The 20458-nt window shown below is 30.0% G+C and overlaps 1 long non-coding RNA gene across 1 annotated transcript in view; it reads left to right on the top strand.

Annotated features, from left to right (window-relative positions):
- Positions 1-4952: 4952 nt before the first annotated feature.
- The window catches only part of LOC148282294 (uncharacterized), a 232300-nt gene continuing 216794 nt past the window's right edge, over positions 4953-20458 (top strand). The window contains exon 1 of the long non-coding RNA XR_015822128.1: positions 4953-5114. This is a non-coding gene — a long non-coding RNA (uncharacterized LOC148282294). The remainder of the gene's footprint in view (positions 5115-20458) is intronic.

Below are 20458 nucleotides of genomic sequence, written 5' to 3'. Positions count from 1 at the left end.
TGTCCAGAAATAAATAAAGAAAAGACATCTAAATCTAAAAAAACATTTACGTTTTCGATAATTTTATTTCATATTACAAATAAAAATTTGTTACAAACTGTAATTAGCCAAGTCGGAATATTTAATTGATTCAAAACTAACATATTAGACAAGAACAGCGTGAACATGTTATTGCTTTGATTTCAATAAGGCTTTTATCATTTTCATTTATTTATAAAAGTGTTTTATTCATTGTTATAATAGATGAGGTTTTTTATTTGGTTTAACTTTATTTTTATCTACTTTTAACATTTAATATTATCGGTATATTTTTTAATTTATATTTATGCTTCAATTTTTATTATTACCGGTTTGTTTTCCAATTTGTATCAATGATTAATTTCTTAATTACCAATGCTTACTTTTATGATTTGTATTTATGCTTCAATTTTTATAATTATCGGTATGTTTTCTAATTTATAATAACTTTGTATCATTTTTTAATATTAATGTTATATTATCTAATTTATATTTACGATTCAATTTTTATTATTATTACCTGCATGTTTTCTAATTTATATTTATATCGATTTTTTTATGTTATAATTATTCTTTGACTTTATTAAGCATAATTTAATGAAATAAAAAAACACATGTAAAAAGGAAGCTCTTTCGTAAACACAAGAATTTTTTAGCTAGTCAGGAACTGAAACAATGAAACTAAAACTGTGAAATACATAAATAAATAAATATTTATTCTACGTGTATGATTAGATTTCTTCTTTTTTTATTGTTTATTTATTCGTTTTTTTTGTGTACTTATATTAATAAACGTGTTTCTGTATTTTAAATTATAAAGTGACATATTTTATCTGAAGTAGAATCTATTAACAAAAAAATAAAATATTTCAACAGGAATAATTGTTAATTGTATAAACATACGTAATAATGAATATATGTACATAAATGTATGTAATAAAAATATATTTATAGCTTTATACCGTTTATTAAAATTAGAAACGAAACTGCTTTTGCAATTGATCTGTAGGTTGGTATAATATGTTTATATTAATAACTATTTCTAAGTTATATCTTGCATATTATTTCACTAATTTTCAAATAAAAATGCACAATCAAATATTTGTGAATAAAACTATATGGTAAATGCAGTTTTAAAGTATTAAAAATTAATAGAATACAAACGAGCTTTCAAAATGTGTATATTGTATATATTTAATAAAGATATGTACAATATAGTTGTGAATAGCTAATATTTAAAAAATAAACGTATTTATGTGTATGTGGTTTATCGTTTTTCGTTTATTTTTAAAGTAAAATATATTTTTTAAATCGGTATACTGATTAAAACCTTCTAACATAAATTCATTTTTTGACTATGCTGATAAGAATCACTTTTAATGTTTGACTTAACAAAAGTTTTTTTCAACATATTTTGGACATAATACATCCTCACGAAATCATCTTACTTCCTTTAAATTGATTGAATGAGTGAGTTTTTTTTATATATATAGTAAATTAAATTAACAATTCTCACCAGAAAACATGAAATTTAAAAAAATAACAGCTGTTTATTAGTGAAAACTTTAAAACTTAACTTTTTAAGGATAAGGATTTTATTAGTTGATTAAGCTCAGTTGGCTTTTATAACTGGTTTTCTGAAATGTTGTCCTTTATCAATATCCTGACGACGTTGTAAGTATTTCGTAGCACGTATATACTCGTAAACTAATTAAAAATATTTTTTTAATTCGTTTGGTGTAATGTTTTGTTTTATTCTTATAATATAATAATACTTTTCTCGTTCGGTTTTATTCAATATGATTAGTCTACTTATTCAAATTGTACGAAATTGCAACTCGAATTTCAATTAATTAATCGGGTAAACAAAACAAAAAAAGTGCGTGATATGTATTGTGGCAATCTGTTTGATAATATTTTAAATAATGGTATTTTTACTCTTTTTCCTTAACCTTTCTATGATCTGACGCACGATTTACGAAGATATTGTGACAGCGAGAGACATCTAGCGGTGAAAATCGCAAACTAATTTGAAGTACCGGAAAACAAAACTCTTTTATCTGGAAATTGAATTTTGTTTACTGTTAGTATTTACTCCTTTTTTCAAATATATTTAAGTGCGAAATAATACTTTGTAATACAATATATATATATATATATATATATATGTTTTTGGTATTATTTTTATATTTTCTTTGATTAAGGAAACATGCGGTACAATTACATAGTTTTATAGTATACCTAATTAGACTTACTTCTAATAGACCAGTAAAGTGTCCGTATTATATTACATGCCTTAGCATTATCAATTATCTATTTTAATTTTTTCGAGTAAAATATTATAAGAGGAAAAAAAACATAAATGAAAGTACTTAGTCAAAATCATAGTAAAAAGGTTTAACTAAAAGTATCTAGTTGGTAATACATGAGAGAAAAAATATCAAAAATCAAAAAAACTTACTAAAAGTAATTGAAAAGTAAGAACTTAATTGAACAAAAAAGAACAGAGACAGAAAACGTTTTTAGAGATATCGAAGTCTTAACATTTACAGGGCTAATTCTTTTATCTCTTAATTTTACGACCACTAAAACTAGCAAATGACTGTTTGTAAGCCCTGGCAATGCCTTGACTTCTATATTTCATTCCCTAAAATATTCTTCTTTACTATTATTTGTTCATCTTAATAACCCCTAGGCGACGAAATCCAGTATTTTGTATACAAACCTTTGTACAAACTCAAAATACTGTGCAGAATAAAAATGATTTTGAGTTATAATAAACTGATAAAATAACATTTTATTCTTCAATTAAATTGAAAAATCTGTTTTCATTATTTTCCAGCCAATTAATGAACGTTTTGCTTATGTCCCTGGTCACTGTGTTCCATAGTGTCTATAGTATATTGTTAATACCATATTATTTTTTTATAATTAGGGGAATTAAATATGTTTATCATCATCATCATCATCATTCCATGTCCGCTCACTAGTTGGAGCATATGGTACCCACAAAGAGCCTCCATCCATCTGTATTATGCATGAATCCATGTTATATATTTGAAGATTTTTTTTCTTTATCGGGGTTTAATTGAGAATTAAACAAAAACCTTATTTTTTAATTTTAACAGTGTCTTATAATACATATTTTTCTTTTCATGTACTCGTATTTAAAATTATATAAACTCTTGTAAATTAACAACTAAAACAGTGTAAGTCACGCTCCAAGCACAAGAGTTAGTTTTTTTTTTTGGAAAGTTACAGTGATAACATTTACTAGATGTGTAAAAGGTGTCAAAGTAGATATGTTTGGAATTTTACAAAAACATGTACTTTTTATGAAATTTTTTTTTAATATGGAGGTAATAAATTACATAAAAGTGTTCACGTCAAGTCGTGTTTTGTATTTGACGAGGAGTGGAGTAAGGGATAAAGGGGGTTGAAATTTGATCATTTGCACTAACTTGATTTCAGCGAAGAAGATGGGAATGAACTTCAGGAAATGTTGTTTATTTGATTAATAATTATTTTTTCGTTATTATTTATGTTTTTCATTTCTGAGTTGTCTTATTTTAATGTGTTATTTTCAACATACAGAACCTTAACCTAGTGTCTAGCAAAATCTAAATTTTATCAAATATAAATTTTACATGAAAATACTTTTACTCGGAAAAATTATGTACAAAAATTAATTTCAAAATGAAAATATACAAAACAATATTTTAAACGAATTACTTGATAAATTATTATAAAAACTAAAACTTTGTCATTAAACGTTTTTTTTATTTATTTATTCATACACATACATAAATATTACAAAAAAATACAATAATAACGTATCCCAAAACCTATGAGGCCGAGGGCCTTGGGTTGAGTTGGGATAAAGTTAAACGTGTAACACTAATAAAAAAGTTTTGTTTTTATAATACTTTATAATGAAGTGTTACGAAGTGAATGCCGATTCAGTTAATGAACTTCTAGATACTAACAGCTATAAAAGTATTAAAAATTACGCCATAAATATAACTCACTTTGACTGGATCAATCAAAACAATTTTTATTTTAGACTAAAAAAATAAAAAATATTTTTTTGCCATAAAATGGAGGGTTTACTGACAGAATATATTAAGTCATTAAAACAAGTTCCGATATAATCGCATTTAATATTGTTTTTGTTCTTTCAACGCATTATTTCTCCCACAATTTTCTTTTATTTTAACTTTTTTTAAAGCTTAGAAAAAGTAATCTTTGTTCTCTACGCATAGCATAGAATTTGAAATCAACATCTTGCACATATATTGAAAAATATTTGAAATATCGTGGGCATACAAGAGAAATTGACCAAGTGACAAAATCAATTATGTTCAGGGGAGCCATTTTAGTGTTTTTCTAGAGCTTAATTGCTTCTCAAAGATCAGATTTTTCAAGTAGGTGGTTGATAATTGTACATTATATAAATGAAAAATTGAAAAACTTAGTCAATTTTACCTGTAAACTTTGTCATGAAATTTTGTAGATAAACATGTTTGTTTCTTCATTAAGGGAGATAGTATTTTAGTTTATTTTATTTTATAACTATAAATTATGTTTTTAGAATTTTAAAAAAATTATAAAGGGTTAATAAACACTGAAATACAAAATAAATGAAAAGAACAAATAATTAAGAAGTGTTACGTAATAATCTAAAGAATAAATTTTATTAATGAATAAAAAAATAAAAAACATATCTGTCAAATACAAAACGTACCTATATTAACTTACTAACTACTAACTCTAACTAACTCTTCACTTGTGACATCTACTTACATGTAAAATGTTACTTGGTCAATTCTTTGGATCTTAAATTTACTAATAAAAGTGACGATGTGTGTTGGTCAGTTTTACTTGTCAAACATCTGTGAGCTTCTATCAAATGGTCACATATTTTAAAAACTAAATTTTTTTGGAGTGTCGGGTTGACTTGGCATTTTTACCAGTCAAGCATTATGCTATTACGATATCAAAAAGTCAATAATCTCAATTGTATCATTTTTGCAAATAGTCACTTTTACTTGTATAACCACGATATATAAAGACTGTTGACTGAATGCATTTTGTCAGTATAGGCCCCGATATATGAGCAACATTTTTCGAAAATAAGTAGGCTGTAAGGGTGGGAAAAGAAGCCATAGCCTCGATACAAACAGCGTGATATATACAAAAAAATTACATTTTTATTCTTAAATAAAACCAAGGTATACACGGTTCAATGGTGGAATAATTGCCACTAGCAATTTCTTACAGTCTGATCAAAAAATATTTAAAAATTCTAAATTATTTTTATTATCGCTCATTTTATAAAGCCATGTTTTTCAAACCTCTTTTTTATCTAGTTCAGTATTAAAGCATAGCGGACTTACTAATAACAAAAATTAAAAAATATTTTTTGTCTAGTCTCTTTGAACGTGGTGTCGGTCCGCTTATTGTATTCCGTCCGCTGGGGATGAAGACATTCCGCGCCGTATTATTGAAGTTTTCCGCCAAATCGCCACAGAACACACTCCCATACACACTCGCACCCGTATTATGTCCGCCCCCGCTCGTTCGCGTCCCGTGCGGGTGATATTCTGTTATTCGTAAATTCCCGCACATATTGTCATTGGGATATTTGCACACGCCAATTAAACGCACCGGTGACCGCCACAGATGTTGTTTGTCGTGGACGGTCAAGGAAAGATAAGTAATATAATAAAATTTCAACACCCTCGGGGTGAGCTTCGTGATTTGGAAAAATCTTAATCGCAAACGTCATAGTGCTGAAGGAAATTTCGTCAAATCCTGGCGGGAATAACTGTTTTGCGATATTTACGATAGGTGGCAATAACATACACGTACAGTGTGTTCGAATGTTTAATAACCCTTTTTTAACGTGTTTCTGACATAACGTTTTCAAATAAAAAAATCGAGTGTGCCTACTAACACAAACGAAATTTGTATTATTAATATTTAAAGAACAATATTTTGAGTTTGTCCAAATTTTTGTAGACGAGGACTGGATTCAACTCCCTGGGGAGCTGTTTAAATGAACATATTACAACAGAGATGAAGAACATTGAAGGGAAGGTAATATAGAAGTCTAGGCATCTACAGGGCTTATGACCTATCAATGGCTGGTTTAAATGGCCACTTTACACACTGTGTAACATCCACCATTCTGCCCATATTTTAACATCTATATATCTTCAATTCTTTCATCTGTTGATGTTTGTGAACTTAAAGAGCTGACAGGTCATAAGCCCTGTAGATGCCTAGACTTCTGTATTACCTTCTCTTCAATGTTCTTCATCTCTGTTGTAATATGTTAATATTTAAAGCATTAACTTTGTGGTCAAACATTTCAAGAAATATAATCAAATATTTGTAAATAACTATTTACCGACTTTTCTATGTCTACCGGTTTTAAGACGTACTCATCTCTTCGTCAGGACACCAATTAAATCAACATGCAAACCAACATGCAAAACCCACTATACACTTTCACCATAGTTGTTGCACAAAAATATGAAACCAAAACGACATGCATTTTAATAAGCACATGCATTAATTAAGACAAATATTCTCTGATTAAATTATGAAAACATCATTTTGTTTGAGAATTAATAAAAAAGGTAAAGGTATGAAGGGAAGGGGTAAGCTTAATAGGCTTAATAACCCTATTATTATTGGTCACCCGACCATTACAGTGAAACATCGTATAAAGGACTATATTGGAAGTTTGTTTGATTATTGATCAAAAAACCGGTAGACATAGAAAAGTCGGTAAGTGGTTATATACAAATATTTATTGAAATTTGTATGTTTACTTACTTCACCGATAGCCACTAACACATTAACAAAACAAACAAATAAAAACAAACTATCACACCGTTTTCCCGTGGAGGTAAGCAGAGAGGATAGCTCGCTATGTTTCTCTGTCTTTGCATACAGATCTTACTTCCTCTATATTTATACACATTCTCATGCACACAAGCGAATTATTCCGATTTTTGACATGTCCATCTTCAAGTATTTGTTGAATTTGGTCCTGCTATGTATTTATTTGTCTTTCTTTTCTACTTTCTTTTCTAACTGCATTTCGCCGAAAATGTCATATATTTATTTATTTTTAAACAAGCGTGTTTTTTATTTAATATTGTGTGTTCATTATAATAATAATTAATACAGTGTAATTAAAATACACAGTACAAATAATATTTGAGAAAATATGTATACACACTTATTGATAAACAATAAATATACCACATTTGATCGAAATTTAATATAACCCTTTTTCAAATCAACATCCTGTAGATTTAAAATGCATTTGCGTGAGTTTTGCGAACGCGCAATCTTTGGTTAAACAAACAGTATTGATTAGGTCAAATCTAATTTCATTTTCTCACTCATATGGTACGAGTTTTAGAACTTTTCGGTGAATAGAATTATATAAAAAGGAAAATAGAACATAAAACTGCATACTTAACTAAAATATTGTTTATTCGTACTTTTCTCATTTTTAAACTCGACAATAGATTTATTTACTTCATATTATTGTTTATCATGATTTATTTATCATTTTGACATAATTTCTAAATTCTGAATATTTTAAGAATGAATATTGATACCTACAATGTGTAAAACTTTGGTGTACGTACGATTTTTCTCTCTTAATTTATAACGGTGATTTATTTTTTAAAGATTTTATTAGATTTAGACAAAGAAAAATAATTTGAGGCATTTCCAAGCCATTTGCTGTGTATTTCAAAAGTATATTCAAACCTAAAGGCACCTGAAACCAGGAAAATTCGGGTAATTTTATCTACAACATTGGGCCAGTGTAAAGTTTAAATAATAAACTCACCTGTACGATAACAGGTCACTTGTGATTCAATTAACTGGAAAAATTAGTTCCGTTCCCATCTCGACAGTAATGTGAAAGTTTATCTCGCAGAAGCTTTCGGATTCAACTCACCTAGAGAGGTGAAAAGCGGGAAATGTATACGGAATGTAGGTAAAGTGGAAGGAAAAAATGTAGGCGGTGGAGTTGTGACGGGGCCCATCAACCGGGCAGCAGTTTGTATGCTAATGAGGCCCCATTGGCGAGGGGCCCGGGCCCACCCGACAGGGGGGCAGGGATACCCAACAGAGGCCACTAGAAGAAAGATACTTCGTATCGCGAAAGTAGAAGTTCATTGAAAACATCAATTTTAGACCGTCATACTTTACATTTTACCAAATGTTGATTTTTTATAATAAATCATTTTTAATTGTTTGATTCATTGAATACACTCAATGGAGTCCAAATTTTATTTGGAAACCAACTGTTTTTTTTTTGGTTTAAGTATATTTTTACTTTTGGTTTAAGTGTTTAAGTATACTCCACAAATAATAATCATAAGTATTTTATTATTTTGTATCTTCGAATTGAAATATGTCAATTTTAATCAATTGGTTTACAGTCATCCTTATTTTTTCTTATCAAAAATATTTTGAGCCAAATGTTCGTAAAAAAAGACCGAATTTTACATCAAATATTCAGCTCTTTTACTTCACCGAAGTCAACAGATCGAAGACTTAGGAAAATATGGATGTTCAAACATGCTCAGAATGGCGAATGTTACACATTGTGTAAAGTGACTACGTAAACTAGCTGTCATGAGCCCTGTAAATACTTAGACTTCTATATTTCTTTCTCTAAAATGTCCGCCATTTATGTTGTAATATGTTAGAAATTCACAAAAAAAAAAAAATTATGTTGGAGGAATTAATTTTCACTTTGACTTCATTTCTTTGGCTTGAACTTGGAAATTGAAAGTATTTTAAAAATATTCTATATTAAAACGTTTTGTACGTCGTTAGAAAAGTTTCATTTTTTCGATATTTACTTTACCTTGTTAAAAATCCAAAAGGAAAATAGGTACTTAAATGAATTCATTCAACAGAAGACTTCTTCGCAAACACTTGGGAAATTTTATATTGCATCATTTTTTAGAAAACGGGCAATTTAGGAAGAAATAAACAAATAAAATTTGGAATTAACGAATTTTTATTGCAGTCCACAGAGCGATCTCTTGGCGGCATGTTTATAAAGTAAAAATTAATGTTAATTTAATTGCCGCGTGAAGTGCTAGCGAGACGCAAATGCAAACATCTTTCAAAACGCAAACATTCCTTTAAAAATTCAAACCGATCTCGCTCGAGGCATAATCCGCATTTATCCTCTCCCCCTCGCCCTTCCGAACCCTCGCAAGCCGCCATCAAGGGCGCAAACCGCTCCGGATGGATGTATGGAGAATTGCTTAGATACAGACAAAACGGAGCAATAAAAGTGGAAAGTTATGTCTTTTTGGCTAAATGAAAAACAATATTTTAACGAAGAAAAAGAGATAAGTTCACACAGCGGGCCGTGGCGTGGGTAACCGCGAGCGAGGGGGAGGCAAGAGGAAATGGCGTCTCTGTCCCACTTCGGGAAGCTTTCCCTGGCACCGCTAGCAGAAGTACGTACGTGGGAGTTATCCGAATTGTGACATATTTACTCTTGCTGTAAATTCCGTTTTGAAAATTTCAGAATTGCTTGGCAATATTTTGTGCATTAGGTTTGTATGGGATATTAAATTAAAGCGATTTGATGTGAAAATAATGGGCCATATATTTTCTCTCAATAGGTTTTTTCCCTAACACTGTTAAATAAATAAGAAATTTGACAGGTTTGCTTTAAGCACTGCGTGCTTCTGCTGTTATAATATATACAATCGTTTTATTCTTAACTGAACGTCAATAATTTAGGTGATTAGGGTAAATGTTGCAATATTTCAATGTAAATGGTGTTTTAATTTATTGCACTTTTTAAAAGGTATGTTTTTTTATGCTCTTTGGCAAACATCAGATTTTTTATGTTTATTTTATTTTATTTTTTATAACATGGAATGTATGATATAATTGATGCCATTTAAAAGGGAAAAGAAGTTAGTCAGAGGCGTGAACAAATGTCATTTACAGTTTTTTTTTTTTTTTTAACTATTGTCTAATAAATTTTATTCAAAGCATTAAACTAGGTTTTTACAATATATTTCAAATATTTTTCACGATAACTTTATTTTTATTTATTTAAAATCAATGCTACAAAAAATAACGTAGTTTTTAAAATCGTTTACCTTGTGCTTAATTGAAGTTATTTTATTTTTCATTTAGCAAAATTACGGCCTCTGAAAGTATACTTAGGGATTTTGAGGGAGGTAGAAGTACTCGCTAACTGTTTATATAAAAAAAATGTTATTTAAAATTTTTTGTCTAAAGTTTCATAGAATGAATAGATACTTTTTTACACATTTGATCGATAAAAATTATTATTTATTAAAATTATTATCAGAAGTTAAACTCTGAATTTTAGGAACCCAGGCCTCCACAATAATAACAAAGTAGATTTAAAAATAAATACCGGGGAAAAAATTCGGATGGATCAAAAGATATATTGATTTTGCTACGTGGCAGGTAATTCCGGAGTATTGAATAGTATCTTTAATTGTTATTTTATTAAAAACATTAGAACTGAAAAACTACACGGCGTTTTACGCCTTCTTTACATTGACGATGTCCTCATCTAGCAAGTTTTTCCATTCCTTATAATACTTGAGACATTAGTGGGGCATTCATCAAATTTATTATCCGCACATTAAAGCATCCGAGATCCGACATAACGAACAAACCATCTCAGTTCGGCGGGAGAAAAGTTTTCAGCTTTATTACATCATTTGATGAATCGAGCTTAGTCTCTACGTCGGGAAGATTAAAAATATATCTTTGCCTCTTATTCCCGCGTCGCAGGAAGTGCGCGAATGTTACATAAATATCGGCAGGATATCCGCTTCCTGTATTCGAATAAATTTCCAGCAAGATGACAAACATTGCCATTGTAATAACCAACATTAGTACGAATTCGGAGGAACTGAAATTTAATGGATTCATAAAGAAATTAAAATACCTCAAAGACAGTTCATTTTATTTGTGATCTCTTTTGATATATGTACTCGTATGAATGTATAATATGTGATGTTCATTGTACAATTTTACTATTCTAGTGGACAGAAACATCATTTTACGCGCTTGCGAGTAAATCTTGTCGCGACACGCTATATTTGTTCGTTTTTACACCACAATGTGTTACTAATAGACCGTATTAGTAATAATTATTAATAATTAGTGATTATCTGTTCATAGTTTATCATGGCACATTTTAATAAAAAATGGCCTATTTAAGAATTTTATGATATTTATAGTGAAGATAATAAACTAGCTGTGTGTTGCTGTGTAACGAAAAGATCTCGCGAGGTATTATTTGTGAAGAAAAGCGCAATCGTTTGCTACCAACTGCTGATAAAAATGTTTTCATTCATCACAATTTACCACTGATAAATTTTATGTAGTATTCTAATAATTTGTGATTAAAAAAGATAAGTTTTTGAGTAATATGTGCCTTTTTTCCATGCTTTAATTTCGATATTTCTCCGAATAGTACGTAGAATATTTTTTTTAAAGTAGCCGAATCGGCCAAATTCCGAATAGTAGCCGAATATTCATGTCATCTCTACTTTAAATCGCCCATTAAATAATTTATTGATGTCGTTTATCAAAAAAATATTTTTTTAAATATAGCCACCGTACGACTTTCATTTGTGATAACAAAAACCAGAAAATAATATTATATAAATCCTGTAGACTCCCATATTTCCTGCTCTTAAATGCTCTTCATCTCTGTTGTAACATGGAAATCTTGATAACTCCTTGGAGGATTAAATCCAGTCCTTTTTTACAAAAAAATTGACAAACTCAAAACATTGTGGATGAAACCAACTGGTCCAAGAGAAGTAAAAAAATATTTTCAGGCGATGCCTCGTATGTAGGTAAAATAAATTCTGTCAGATTGATCTCACTCGCGTCAATAAAAGTTTCAGCTCTTTAGCTTTACAAAAATCAACAGTTAGAATAATTATTAATTATGTTAAAAAATATTCGGAATGGTTTATGATTTATTAATTACGCTTTGTTTTATCAAAAACATTTTTATATTTAAATACGTGTTGTAATGTTATATTTAACGTTTCTACCTCTCTAATAAAGCAATATGCTCGTATTTAGAGAAGAAATTTGTTTTACAATTACATTTTTTTTTGTAAGATTTATATGAAAACATTTACAAATATTAGATGAATTACATCAGTAGATTTAATTACCAAAATTGATCATTACAGCATGGAAAAAAGGATTGTAAGAGTTTCATATAATTCTTTTAGTTAGATTCAAGTGATTTTTTATCTTCAATACTTTTTATTTTTAAAGGTAATTGATTAGTTATATTTTGCTGAAAAGGAATAGTGATTTTGTGCCGCACTAATGTTGCATATTTGCATACTGAAATCAAACCATGTCATCATGTTTTGGCCCGCGGTTCAATTTCACGCGATAATTGTCCCTGTCAAGAAAATATTAATTTAATCGGTTCATGACAGCACATTCAATTGAATTCTTAAATTAAATGTGTAGTTAAATCCTTTGCCCAGAGATGGCGGGCGTCGTTCACTTGGTCGGTATGATCGCGCTCGAGGAAGATCCAGCAGAGAGTGTTGAAAAACGCGGATTTGATATTTTTTGCTTGTTCCGCTCTGACTTATTCATGAAGATTGACTTCTTCAAGATTTTCATCGCACATTTTGCTCATCAAAACCATGCAAATCACCACGTTGAAGTGCTCAAAAAAACACGGATCGAAGTGGACCACCATTGGATATTCAAAGGCCAGTTTTCTTTATCCTTTTTTGACGGGTGATGCTTTGTCGTGTGTTGAACTTCTGGCAATAAATATTGGATAACATTTTCTATTGAATATGAAAAATTAAACGCTTTGCTTAAAAAAGTGTAAATGAATTTAAAGTACTATTTAAATATGGACTATTTTTTTTCTTCAAAAATTTGTATAATAGATTCTTGTATTTAATTTTTTTAACTACGATGCTCACATACGTCTGTGAGCGCCTAGAGATTCACTGCTAAGTGGCTTTTACAACATGTGTGAGTAAATTATTATCAAAAAGGTTCGTAGCTTAAGTAGTCATCAAGTATAGAGTCTATGTATTCACGATCACTAACAAAATAAGCGTTTTAACTTATAAATTAAACTAGTAAAATAAGTTATTAAACTAATAAATACAATACGTCAATTTCAAACCCATCTCATAATTCTGTACTGTAAAATTAATTGTTTTATTACGAATTTTACACTGTTGATACTTTTTACATATAAAATATTAAAGACAAATATCGATTGAATATTATCGCGTTAAAACTGAAATGCGCCCCTGTGGTCAGCAGTAAAGTGAAAGTGTGGACAGGGAGACGCGCGGTAATCGTGGCCGTACATTATCCCCCCCCAGCCGGCCATGGCCAGTTAGCGCTGAATGATACCAACGAAATACCTACAACACTGTTTATTAAGGGTTTTCAGGCTCGATGGTATCCCCTACCATTCCCTCTACATTACACATATTAGATCTCTGAAGAGAAGGTTTTGCGTCAAGAAATAAGAATATTTGAAAAATTTATCCATACTAATATTATAATTGCAAAAGTGTGTTTGTTTGTGTTTGTTTGTGTTTCCTTCACGTCTCATCGGAGAGACCGATCGACATAATGTTTTGGATAGGAGTAGCCGACGAGGTGGGAAGTGAAATGGGATACTTATTTTTCTTAACGAATTAAAAAAAATACAATGAATAATATATATCAACAATGAGCAACGTTATTTGAAAATGAATAGGCGGTAAGGTGGAACAACAAAAATAATCCATTTGAAATTAATTCTTTAATTTTCCATATAATGACTTGTTTTGTCTGCGTTTATTTTGGTTTGCTTTTCATTTTGGTTTTATATTAGTATTTTGGATTTGAGAATATAATAACGTAGCGACGTCGCCATGGACTGACGGATGTTCGAATTTTTTTATAGCAATAGTTGAAGGACCAACAATTGATACAAGCTACTTTCTGTCCTGAAAAAATATATTATTCCATCGGGAAAAAAAATATTGCTAAACGACAAAACTAATAAATTACCCAACTGATTTCTCCCTAAATCGAGTAAGCGAAGCCGCGGGTAAAAGCTAGTAAGAATTAATTAGTTTTGTCTTTTAACAGTGAGAATTTTCCCGACGGAATTATGTATTTTCGGGATAAAAAGTAGCCTGTATCGATTGCCTTAGATCAATATAAACTAGACTTTGTACCCTTTTTATTATCCTTGTTAAGAAACTGCTAAATGATTTTTAGTAGAGTATATTTTTGTTTATTGTGTATGCAGATAATTGAGAGAATTCCATATTAAACACTTTTATTGGATTTAATTCGTCTTTTATTTTTTTTAATATATACGACACGTTTCGTCTTGTTTGGATATTATCAAACAAACTTAAACATTTACAAAGTTTCTTTATATCGTAACGCGTATTATCTATTCAGTGGTCGTAACAATAATTGCTGTTTAATGATATACATATGTAGGTGCATTAGAGTGCTAATAGCTTTTGGGGGTATTTAACAAGTATCAATTAGGATATACTGAGTACATTTTATTCGTGTTGTAATGCATCTTTTTTCTTTTTATAAGGACTTAAATAACAATCTATAACAATTTTTATTTTATAAACGAAAGAAACGGCCATAAATACATAACAATTTTAGGCCCCATTAGAGGTAAACAATAAATAAATATTTTAGTTTTTTTCAGATATTTAGTTTTTTTATGCAAATGTTACAATTCACACATATTGAGAATTTGAGGGCACACGGGAGCAGAGTTCCGATCAAAGAAGTCAACTTACAATATAATTATTTTATTTACATTGATGAATAAATAAAAATAAATTGTTTTATTGTTTTTTTTTTTTTTTTGCACCACTACAGGCCAGAAGCCTCAATTACAGTAGTAAATTACATCATAGAACACCCAGGCTTGAGAAAAATCACTTTTTTTTTTTTGGGTTGTCACCGGGTTTCGAACCCGGAACCTACCGTGCGTGAGTCAAGCGTCCTGACCACTACACCACGGAGGCCGCGATATCAAAACAGAGATAAAGAATATTTTAAAGTTGGGAATTGAAAAATCTATGCATTTACAGGGGTTATGACCGGTTTAAGTGGCCACTTTACACACTTGATAAATCCAACTGGTCCAAGGAGAACTGAAAAATATTTTCAAGCGTTGCCTAGTGTGTAGGTGAAATGATTCAGTCAGATGAATCTCACCAGCATCAACGAAGGTTTTGGCTATTTAACTTGGCAAAAATAAATACACGAAAGGATTGAAGGAATTTAATGTTCAAATGTGTAAAGTAGCCACTTAAATCACCCAATGACAGGTCATAAGCCCTGTAAATGCCTAGACTTACTTATGCACTCAATAAAATTTTATTTATAGAAACAGTAGAAACTGTAATATATTAATATTAATTACTTCCCAATGGGTTAAATAAAGTCCTTATCTACAAAAATTTGGAAAACCAAAATTGTTCAAATAAGTCATATCCTTAAATTTATAATCATAATCATCAACTAAAATCATTATCTGATGATGCATAGAGCACTGCATTGGTACACTAATCGCAGTGTATTTTAATCATTTTTGTTACATGAAGGTAAGATGATCAGTCTAACGCTTCAGGTACCAGTCCAGGGCCCCGATTACAATGGAAAGTTAACATTTATCTTTAAATTTATCTACAAAGTAAAATTAAGTTTTCTGTATGAAAAGCAGAATATGCGTACATTTTTTTATTTTAAACATAATCAATTATAGATAACCAATGAAGATATTTAAAATTTTCATGCAAATATACTAATTTTCATTCTCAAATATCGATTTTTCTTTATAGACAGACGAAGCTACCTCTTTTAACTTCCCATTGTAATCGAGACCCTTGGACTATAAAGTATTGAAGTGTAAAAACATCTTTTGAAATAAATATTTTATGTCAACCATGTCGGGAATCGAACCCGAGTTCTCTGCATGGTAGACAACTGCGCTGACCATTATTCCACTAGGCCGATATTAACACAAAAACTATGTTATTTTGCCTATTTGTTTTGTGCCATAATTAATATTACTTTTGGGACTCTGCCTTATTGTGGTGCAAAAGTAAAAGAAAAATATTGTATCCATAATATAAACCATTCTCAATTCTCTGATTTCTTCGTCTGAAAGCAGAAGAAATGTACAAGTATTTTCGGTTTCCTCGTATTCTCTGACAGTTAGGTTGGATATCAGAGAAGATAGCAAATCCCTCACATAACAGTAAGTATACATAACGTAGCTGAACGGGGACGAAGGAAGGGCAGCATCAAAACCAATGGCGGCAGACGATTACCTCGTGATCACGTGGAAGGTCGCATAAGTCCATTACATCTGGACATCTTTAGTAGAAATGGATAGCAGTCGTCACTAGCATCAGAAAAGGCTACGACCATACAAAATGTACCATAGTAAATAGGTATCAAGTCAAGAAATATGATTGGATTGCGTTAGAGAAAAGATTTTGTATCATGTCATATCATATTATGGCTTTCTCGGGACTTTCTAACCGGTTTTCGTTTACGTTTTATGATGAACCCTGTTCCAAAGGTTGATATCTTGTAGCGACTATATTCATAATATGAATGTTATGTTTGATTGTACATTTCTTTTTATTCTTCACAATTATTTGTATGATGCAATAACTTATATTTACATATGAGTGAGCAATTAAAAAAAACTTTGAACACTTCCACTTATTTATTCGACCAATTAGCACTTTTACCCTCTAATGAGCATCATCAGACTGGTAAATATTATACAGTGTAAGGATGATTTACAGTTTTTATTTATTTATTTACACCTTTTATCAAATATACAATTTTACGTTCACTTTGCCCAGCTAACAAGGGTACATACCCCGTTCCAAGCTAGGCAATTACATTCTAATATATGATAATAGTTAATAAATTAATAAATTAATAGAGAGCACGGACTAATACAATATAAACTTACTCGAATACACATTTTGATACATATACATACACATATACACATATATACACACATATATACGCATGTACATGCACATACACGTACATACATATTCATATATTCATAAACCATAGACAATTTATTTATAATGCGAAACTTCATGGTTGCCATCTGTATATATATGTTTTTAAATTATTTTCACAATCCGTGGCATGCATCAACTTTTCTGACTCCCTACGACCAATGTCATGAAAGAGCGGGGTCAACACCTTCCACAACTTGACAACACTCCCGTTTTTCCACGATTCTGGCAAAAGGTTATGGACCTTTCTGCTTACGTAATTGTTGTCTCAATGCCAGAACAGTGTTGACCCCTTCACTTAGTATCAGATCCCTATTAGAGTATCTTGTATTATAGTTGTGGTTGACGCTTGTGTAAATGTCTCTATTTATATGTGTAACCATTACCGTTCTCAATATATACTGTTGAATAATATTCAGTACTCTGAATTATTTGAAGAGCAAGTCACTTGGATAACGAAATGTTTTTTTTTAAATGACTAGGATTAAAAATTTCTGTGCAATTGCTACAGGTTTAAGGGCGGTTTTTGTGCAAGCTCCCCAACCAATTAGACCGTAAGTCAACACAGAATTTGCCAGTGCATGGTATAGGTGTTTCAAGCCCGGGACTTGAAGTATATTTCTAAGTAGGATGAAAAAATGTATCAAGCGCTTAATTTTTGCTTCAATTTGGTTTTAAAACTATAACTTCAGTTATAGTTTCAATTTGTTCATCTCACCTGAAATACTGGTCTATAGTTATTCCAAGATAGTTGATACTTTAAACACTACTCAAACACTGCTTTTTGCTGTTGCAATTCACCATCACTGGACAATTATGTAGTTGAAGTTCGTGAATTTCATTAGGTTGCCTACATGTACAACTAAATATTATCTCAAGTGTAGGTACATTAAAAAAATATGTTAATAGAGATACAATATTTCGCCAACACATGTTTTCAATCATTTTTCCCACTCTGTTTTTAATGTGCGCCAACACTTTATTTATTTTTTATTGTTTAGAATACTCGTAATTACATAATTAATAAATTTTTATTTTACTATACCATCTCTTTTTTACAATTTTTTTATGTTAAAGCTGTTACTTTCAAAAAAAGAGATTAGCTCTTGTGCTTGACTTAGACTATTTTATTTATTTAGTAATTTGAAGTTTTATTATTTCGAATATACATGAAAAAATATGTATATACGAAATAGGAAAAAAACAGAAAATAATAATATATTAGTACTAATTAAAATAGAAAGCGGTTTATACACGGGTTCAAAAAATTTCTTCAAGTTTATTTACTAATATATTAGTTTTAATAGTTTTTAGTTCATTGGGGAGATTATAGTAATTTTTTATTCCTTTGAAAACAAAACTATTTTGACAACGACTTTTGTGGAATTTAGATATTTAGTAAAATCTTTACCAGTCTGAAGATGCCCATTAGAGAATGAAAGCGCTAATTGGTCGAATAAATAAGTGGAAGTTTACCAAGTATTTTTAATTGGTAACTTGTGTGTAAATATAAGTTATTACATAATTACAATGGAATTACATCAAGAATTGTCAATAAATCAGTTAAATCAAATTATTTATATTTTTCTCCGTTCCAACTTAAAATAACTCCATAAAATAAGTATGTAGTAAGTATGCAAAAAGTTTTTTAATTTGTTAAAATAATTGTTTATATCAGATTTTTATGCAACGTTATTATTTTTTATCTAAAAACATTTTATACTTGTAAAGTCGGGTATATTGCCTTAAGGCAAATCCTTTTTACCTACCCAAATATTTCAATCTGTTAAACTACCTAGCAAACATGTACGTATTGTATAAAACGTTAATTTTTATTTTATTTTGGTAAAAAGAATATAATGTGAGAAGGGGGTAAAAGTGGGAAGGAAAGAAGGAGAGGAAATTAAAAACTTAAAAAGATGGATAAAAGTAGATTTGTATAGATTTAAAAAAAAACATGTACCACTTAAGAAATATATTGATTAATAAAAAATAATAAAAAAATGATTTTTCAAATAATTTTTTTTTTTTTTTCACGATAAAATGGTTTTTCGATCAGAAACATAAATAGTGTTTATAATAAATTATGATAGTACGCTTCTGTATAACCAAAGTTCCATTTGATTGAATTAATTATGCATCAATCAAAAACGCAAACTATGCACACACCCTTTTCAATGGGAAACTCACGCAAGATTCATTTCCTCCATAGGACCCAACTGACAGTAAACAACTTAAGAACGAAGATTTACTGCGAGCGCAATATGCACTGGCCCACGCCGCCCACGCCGCCCACGCCGCCCACGCATCACACAAAGCACTCTATGCTCACCGTGCGCAGTGAAAATTGATTTTGAAAATTGACAATGGGTCCGGTGGCAGAAATACTTTATACTAATCTAAACAACTTTAGGTTAGTTACCTTTTATAAACAAACATGGGAGTTATAACGATATCATTTGCTTGTTTTAAAGTTTGATGCTGTATTTTACGTCTGGCAATTGATTGTTTCGTTTTAATTGTCGTTAAATTGAAAATAGCGTTACAATGATTTTTAAAACGTTTACTTGGACAAAAAAAGTCATTTAAAAATACGACTATATATTATATTGCTTAACACTTTGATCACCGGCCGAATACACATAGAATTAACCTTGCGCCCGGCCCATTTTTGTAAAATTTCATGCTTTGTGAAGGGTTTCTTTAAAGTGTCATAATTATTAAAATACTGAGTTAAATCAATTGAAACTTCTCATATTTAAAAAGGTGCTTCTCATATTTATTTGAAACAATTTAACAAGTAATTTTTTTATGATAGTTTAGCCAACATAAGCCTTTATGGGGAGCCACATTGCAATGTTTGCACATATATACAGGGTCTCACTCCTTTTTTTGTGCTTTGTATCACAAAGCCGTGAAAACACGTGATTATAATAACCACACGCTGTTTCCTGGTTCCGTGTCTTTACGTGGTTTACCAGCAGCAAAAAAATCTTAATAAAAGTCAGTAGATGTCAATAAAATGCACTTTTTTAGACAGCTGGTAAACTACGTGAAAACACGGGACCGGGACACAACGCGTGGTTATATAATCACGTGTTTACACGGCTCCGGGATACAAAGTGTTAAAAAATACAAATTAATAGTACGTTTTTCATAAAAAGAACTTTAAATCACTAAAAGCTTTTTTCTTACAAAATAAAATGTGATTTTAGTGATTATATAAATTTTGTTACATATATTGGGTGTTACCATAAGTTGTGACCGTTTTATTGCAAATGAAGAGAACAAGA

Source organism: Micrasema longulum, unplaced genomic scaffold (genome assembly GCF_059751315.1).
Source record: "Micrasema longulum isolate JH-2025_06_02 unplaced genomic scaffold, ASM5975131v1 h1tg000341l, whole genome shotgun sequence".
NCBI lineage: Eukaryota > Metazoa > Arthropoda > Insecta > Trichoptera > Brachycentridae > Micrasema > Micrasema longulum.
This window is presented reverse-complemented; position numbering and strand designations above follow the sequence as displayed.